This window comes from Scyliorhinus torazame, chromosome 12 (assembly GCF_047496885.1).
Source record: "Scyliorhinus torazame isolate Kashiwa2021f chromosome 12, sScyTor2.1, whole genome shotgun sequence".
In the NCBI taxonomy this organism is placed as follows: domain Eukaryota; kingdom Metazoa; phylum Chordata; class Chondrichthyes; order Carcharhiniformes; family Scyliorhinidae; genus Scyliorhinus; species Scyliorhinus torazame.
In genome coordinates this window covers 203,345,082-203,352,736 of record NC_092718.1, presented here as the reverse complement: position 1 = coordinate 203,352,736, position 7,655 = coordinate 203,345,082, and positions in this window count along the sequence as shown.

The following is a 7,655-nucleotide window of genomic DNA, read 5'->3' as shown; positions in this document are numbered from 1 at the left end:
GACATTTCACCAAGTTAGGGCAGTTAAATAAATGAAATCTTTGTTGAGGATGGTAAAAGAAGGATTAACTTGTCTGAGAATGACAGTAACCGCCCGTATCGAATGAATTCCACTTTACCTCACACTTTTTGATTGTCTCACGTCACAATACAACGGTAAAGCCAAGAGATTAGACAGTTACAGAACTGGCTGTCAAGTAGCTGGAACGCCAACATTCCTCACAATTTCCCTGGGCTGAGAAAAGGAAAATCAGCCAGGCTTCTCCCTCTGAGAGCTGTCCAACAGCTGGATACGTGAACCTCTGGCACATTTGGTTGAGAACAACATTAACCGAGCTGCAGTGCTCACCATTGTTCAGTAACCCACTAATTCACCCCATCAAAGGCATGGGTTGGACTCTTAAAGTTACAGAGGTCTACAGCACAGAAATGCCCTTCGGCCCACCGCATCTGTGCCCGTCAAAAATAACCACTTAAGTATTCTAATCCCATGTTCCAGCACTTGGCCCTCAGCCTTGTACGCCCTGCATTGCAAGTGCACATCTAAATATTTCTTAAATGTTCTGAGGGTCTCTGCCTCCACCCCCCTTTCAGGCAGCGAGTTCCAAACTCCCAACACCCTCTTAGTAAAAAGGTTTTCTTCACATCCTCTCCAAACCTCCTGCCCCTTCACAGTAACTTCATTGAAGCCTACTTGTGACAATAAGCGATTTTCATTTCATTTCATTTCAAATCTATGCCCCCTGGTCATTGATCCCTCCACCAAACGGGAAAAGCTTCTGCCTGTCTACTCTATCTATGCTCCTCATAATTTTATATATCTCAATCATATCCCCCCCTCAGTCTCCTCTGCACCAAGGAAAATAACCCCAGTCTATCCAATCTCTCTTCATAACTAAAACTCAGCTCAGGCATCATCCTGGTAAATAGCCTCTGCACCCTTTCCAGTGCTATCACATCCTTCCTATAATGTGGATTCCAGAACTGCACACAATACTCTAGCTGTGGCCTAACCAATGTTTTATGCAGTTCCAGCATAACCTCCCTGCTCTTAAACTCTATGCCTCGGCTAATAAAGGCAAGTATACCATAAGCCTTCTTTTTAAAAAAAAATATTTTATTGAAAATTTTTGGTCAACCAACACAGTACATTGTGCATCCTTTACACAATATTATAACAACACAAATAACAATGACCTATTTTATAAACAAAACAAAAAAAAAAGAATAAATAATAAATAACAAAAAAAATGAAAACTAACCCTAATTGGCAACTGCCTTATCACAAGTAACACTCTCCAAAAATATAATTTAACAGTCCAATATATAATTATCTGTAGCAACGACCTATACATATTATACAGTATATATTAACAACCCTGAGAGTCCTTCTGGTTCCTCCCCCCCCCCCCCCCCCCCCCCGATCCTGGGCTGCTGCTGCTGCCTTCTTTTTTCCATTCCATCTATCTTTCTGCGAGGTATTCAACGAACGGTTGCCACCGCCTGGTGAACCCTTGAGCCGACCCCCTTAGGACGAACTTAATCCGCTCTAGCTTTATAAACCCTGCCATGTCATTTATCCATGTCTCCACCCCCGGGGGCTTGGCTTCTTTCCACATTAACAATATCCTGCGCCGGGCTACTAGGGACGCAAAGGCCAAAACATCGGCCTCTCTCGCCTCCTGCACTCCCGGCTCTTGTGCAACCCCAAATATAGCCAACCCCCAGCTTGGTTCGACCCGGACCCCCACTACTTTTGAAAGCACCTTTGTCACCCCCCCCCCCCCAAAACCCCTGTAGTGCCGGGCATGACCAAAACATATGGGTATGATTCGCTGGGCTTCTCGAGCACCTCGCACACCTATCCTCCACCCCAAAAAATTTACTGAGCCGCGCTCCAGTCATATGCGCCCTGTGTAATACCTTAAACTGATTCAGGCTTAGCCTGGCACACGAGGACGACGAGTTTACCCTGCTTAGGGCATATGCCCACAGCCCCTCCTCGATCTCCTCCCCCAGCTCTTCTTTCCATTTCCCTTTTAGTTCTTCTACCATAGTCTCCCCTTCGTCCCTCATTTCCCTATATATATCTGACACCTTACCATCCCCCACCCATGTCTTTGAGATCACTCTGTCCTGCACCTCTAGTGTCGGGAGCTGCGGGAATTCCCTCACCTGTTGCCTCGCAAAAGCCCTCAGTTGCATATACCTGAATGCATTCCCTTGGGGCAACCCATATTTCTCGGTCAGCGCTCCCAGACTCGCGAACTTCCCATCCACAAACAGATCTTTCAGTTGCGTTATTCCTGCTCTTTGCCACATTCCATATCCCCCATCCATTCCCCCCGGGGCAAACCTATGGTTGTTTCTTATCGGGGACCCCCCCAAGTCTTTCCCCTATGCCGTCTCCACTGTCCCCAAATTTTCAAAGTCGCCACCACCACCGGGCTTGTGGTGTAGTTCCTTGGTGAGAACGGCAATGGGGCTGTCACCATAGCCTGTAGGCTAGTCCCCCTACAGGACGCCCTCTCCAATCTCTTCCACGCCGCTCCCTCCTCCTCTCCCATCCACTTACTCACCATTGAAATATTAGCGGCCCAATAATACTCACTTAGGCTCGGTAGTGCCAGCCCCCCCCCTATCCCTGCTACGCTGTAAGAATCCCTTCCTCACTCTCGGGGTCTTCCCGGCCCACACAAAACCCATGATGCTCTTTTCAATCCTTTTAAAAAAAGCCTTCGTGATCACCACCGGGAGGCACTGAAACACAAAGAGGAATCTCGGGAGGACCACCATCTTAACCGCCTGCACCCTCCCTGCCAGTGACAGGGATACCATATCCCATCTCTTGAAATCCTCCTCCATTTGTTCCACCAACCGCGTTAAATTTAACCTATGCAATGTGCCCCAATTCTTGGCTATCTGGATCCCCAGGTAACGAAAGTCCCTTGTTACCTTCCTCAACGGTAGGTCCTCTATTTCTCTACTTTGCTCCCCTGGATGCACCACAAACAACTCACTTTTCCCCATGTTCAATTTATACCCTGAAAAATCCCCGAACTCCCCAAGTACCCGCATTATTTCTGGCATCCCCTCCGCCGGGTCTGCCACGTATAGTAGCAAATCGTCCGCATACAAAGATATCCGGTGTTCTTCTCCTCCTCTAAGTACTCCCCGCCACTTCTTGGAACCCCTCAACGCTATCGCCAGGGGCTCAATCGCCAGTGCAAACAATAATGGGGACAGAGGGCATCCCTGCCTTGTCCCTCTATGGAGCCGAAAATATGCAGATCCCCGTCCATTCGTGACCACGCTCGCCATCGGGGCCCTATACAACAGCTGCACCCATCTAACATACCCCTCTCCAAAACCAAATCTCCTCAACACCTCCCACAAATAATCCCACTCCACTCTATCAAATGCTTTCTCGGCATCCATCGCCACTACTATCTCCGTTTCCCCCTCTGGTGGGGCCATCATCATTACCCCTAACAGCCTCCGTATATTCGTGTTCAGCTGTCTCCCCTTCACAAACCCAGTTTGGTCCTCGTGGACCACCCTCGGGACACATTCCTCTATTCTCATTGCCATTACCTTGGCCAGGATCTTGGCATCTACATTTAGGAGGGAAATAGGTCCATAGGACCCGCATTGTAGCGGGTCCTTTTCCTTCTTTAAGAGAAGCGATATCGTTGCTTTAGACATAGTCGGGGGCAGTTGTCCCCTTTCCTTTGCCTCATTAAAGGTCCTCGTCAATACCGGGGCGAGCAAGTCCACATATTTTCTATAGAATTCGACTGGGAATCCATCCGGTCCCGGGGCCTTTCCCGCCTGCATGCTCCTAATTCCTTTCACCACTTCTTGTACCTCGATCTGTGCTCCCAGTCCCACCCTTTCCTGCTCTTCCACCTTGGGAAATTCCAGCCGATCCAAAAAGCCCATCATTCTCTCCCTCCCATCCGGGGGTTGCGCTTCATATAATTTTTTATAAAATGTCTTGAACACTCCATTCACTCTCTCCGCTCCCCGCTCCATCTCTCCTTCCTCATCCCTCACTCCCCCTATTTCCCTCGCTGCTCCCCTTTTCCTCAATTGGTGTGCCAGCAACCTGCTCGCCTTCTCCCCATATTCGTACTGTACACCCTGTGCCTTCCTCCATTGTGCCTCTGCAGTGCCCGTAGTCAGCAAGTCAAATTCTACATGTAGCCTTTGCCTTTCCCTGTACAGTCCCTCCTCCGGTGCTTCCGCATATTGTCTGTCTACCCTCAAAAGTTCTTGCAGCAACCTCTCCCGTTCCTTACTCTCCTGCTTCCCTTTATGTGCCCTTATTGATATCAGCTCCCCTCTAACCACCGCCTTCAACGCCTCCCAGACCACACCCACCTGGACCTCCCCATTATCATTGAGTTCCAAGTACTTTTCAATGCACCCCCTCACCCTTAGACACCCCCCCTCATCTGCCATTAGTCCCATGTCCATTCTCCAGGGTGGGCGCCCTCCTGTTTCCTCCCCTATCTCCAAGTCTACCCAGTGTGGAGCGTGATCCGAAATGGCTATAGCCGTATACTCCGTTCCCCTCACCTTCGGGATCAACGCCCTTCCCAGCACAAAAAAGTCTATTCGTGAGTAGACTTTATGGACATAGGAGAAAAACGAGAACTCCTTACTCCTAGGTCTGCTAAATCTCCACGGGTCTACACCTCCCATCTGCTCCATAAAATCTTTAAGTACCTTGGCTGCTGCCGGCCTCCTTCCAGTCCTGGACTTCGACCTATCCAGCCCTGGTTCCAACACTGTATTAAAATCTCCCCCCATTATCAGCTTTCCCATCTCTAGGTCCGGAATGCGTCCTAGCATCCGCCTCATAAAATTGGCATCATCCCAGTTCGGGGCATATACGTTTACCAAAACCACCGTCTCCCCCTGTAGTTTGCCACTCACCATCACGTATCTGCCCCCGTTATCCGCCACTATAGTCTTTGCCTCGAACATTACCCGCTTCCCCACTAATATAGCCACCCCCCTGTTTTTCGCATCTTGCCCCGAATGGAACACCTGCCCCACCCATCGTTTGCGTAGCCTAACCTGGTCTATCAGTTTCAAGTGTGTTTCCTGTAACATAACCACATCTGCCTTAAGTTTCTTAAGGTGTGCGAGTACCCGTGCCCTCTTTATCGGCCCGTTCAGCCCTCTCACGTTCCACGTGATCAGCCGGGTTGGGGGGCTTCCTACCCCCCCCTTGTCGATTAGCCATCCCCTTTTTCCAGCTCCTCACCCGGTTCCCACGCAGCTGTATCTCCCCCAGGCGGTGCCCCCCCGCCCATCCCCTCCCATACCAGCTCCCCCCTCTCCCCAGCAGCAGCAACCCAGTAATTCCCCCCTCCCACCTCCCCCGCTAGCGTAATTACTCCCCCCGTTGCTCCCAGAAGTCAGCAAACTCTGGCCAACCTCGGCTTCCCCCCGTGACCTCAGCTCGCACCGTGCGACGCCCCCTCCTTCCTGCTTCTCTATCCCCGCCATGATTATCATAGCGCGGGAACCAAGCCCGCGCTTCTCCCTTGGCCCCGCCCCCAATGGCCAACACCCCATCTCCTCCACCTCCCCTCCTCCCCCATCACCACCTGTGGAAGAGAGAAAAGTTACCACATCGCAGGATTAGTACATAAAACTCCTCTTTCCCCCCTTTTTAACCCCCCTCTTCGCCCCACCACTTTGTTCAAACGTTCTTTTTTATAACCCGCTCATTCCAGTTTTTCTTCCACAATAAAAGTCCACGCTTCATCCGCCGTCTCAAAGTAGTGGTGCCTCCCTCTATATGTGACCCACAGTCTTGCCGGTTGCAGCATTCCGAATTTTATCTTCTTTTTATGAAGCACCGCCTTGGCCCGATTAAAGCTCGCCCTCCTTCTCGCCACCTCCGCACTCCAGTCTTGATAAACGCGGATCACCGCGTTCTCCCATTTACTGCTCCGAGTTTTCTTTGCCCATCTAAGGACCATTTCTCTATCCTTAAAACGGAGGAATCTCACCACTATGGCTCTGGGAATTTCTCCTGCTCTCGGTCCTCGCGCCATCACTCGGTATGCTCCCTCCGCCTCCAACGGACCCGCCGGGGCCTCCGCTCCCATTAACGAGTGCAGCATCGTGCTCACATATGCCCCGACGTCCGCTCCCTCCGCACCTTCAGGAAGACCAAGAAACCTCAGGTTGTTCCTCCTTGCGTTGTTTTCCAGTGCCTCCAACCTTTCCACACATCGTTTCTGATGTGCCTCATGTGTCTCCGTCTTCACCACCAGGCCCTGTATGTCGTCCTCATTCTCGGCAGCCTTTGCCTTCACGACCCGAAGCTCCCGCTCCTGGGTCTTTTGTTCCTCCTTTAGCCCTTCGATCGCCTGTAGTATCGGGGCCAACAGATCTTTCTTCATTTCCTTTTTGAGCTCTTCCACACAGCATTTCAAGAACTCTTGTTGTTCAGGGCCCCATGTTAAACTGCCACCTTCCGACGCCATCTTGGTTTTTGCTTGCCTTTCTTGCCGCTGTTCTAAAGGATCCACTGCAATCCGGCCACTTTCTCCTCCTTTTTTCATCCGTATCCAGGGGGGATTCCCTTCTGGTTTACCGCACAGTGTTTTTAGCCGTCAAAATTGCCGTTGAGGCTCCTATCAAGAGCCCAAAAGTCCGTTTCACCGGGAGCTGCCGAAACGTGCGACTCAGCTGGTCATCGCCGCACCCGGAAGTCACCATAAGCCTTCTTAACCACTGTATCCACCTGGTCTGCTGGATTAAGGGACCAGTGTACTTGGCTGGACGATTGGTGAGGGTTTTCCTGAAAGGGAACGTCAAGGGTGTGAAGCCCATTGTCGGATGAGGATTCTTTAAATTGTTTATCGCTGGGGCACCGAGATCTCCAGCAGCTTGACCAGGATAGGGTGGAATGGGAGTGTGACCCCCCCGGTGGGATTCGCAGAGTGTTCGCGCCATCGTGAACGCCGTCGAGGTACACGGCGGCGCGAAACGGCCCCTATCCTGACCGATTCAGGGCACAATAATGGGCTAGGAGCGGTGCCGCGTCATTTACACGCGCCAGGCCTTGGCGCCGCGTAAAGGCGGCGCTGCATACATGACGTGGCCGGCGCCGCATAACTGGCGTCACCCGCGCATGCGTGGTTGCCGTCCTCTCCGAGTCCGCCCCGCAAGAAGATGTCAGACGGATCTTGCCGGGCTGCGGAAGAAAGGAGGTCCACCTTCAGAGAGGCTGGCCCGACGATCGGTGGGCACCGATCGCGGGCCAGACCCCATTTGAGCCCCCCCACCCCCTTGCAGGCCCCCCCCCCCAGCGGTCCCGCGCTGTTCCCGCCGGCAGCGACCAGGCGTGGACGGCGCCGGGAGGGAACCCGCCGTTTTGGGCAGGCCACTCGGCCCATCCGGGCCTGAGAATAGCAGGGGTGCCGGAGAATCGCCATTTCGGGTGTCTCCGGCCTGCGCCGCGCGGAACTCGACGGGGCCGTACTCGTCGGACCGGCGTTGCGGGAAAATTTGGCGACCCAGGTGATTCTCCCAACCGGCGCGGGAGCGGAGAATCGCCCCCCTCGTGTGAGACGTCTCGCTTCCCCCACATGCCCCACCCCCTCCAGACTTGCTGAAGACTGTGAAGTG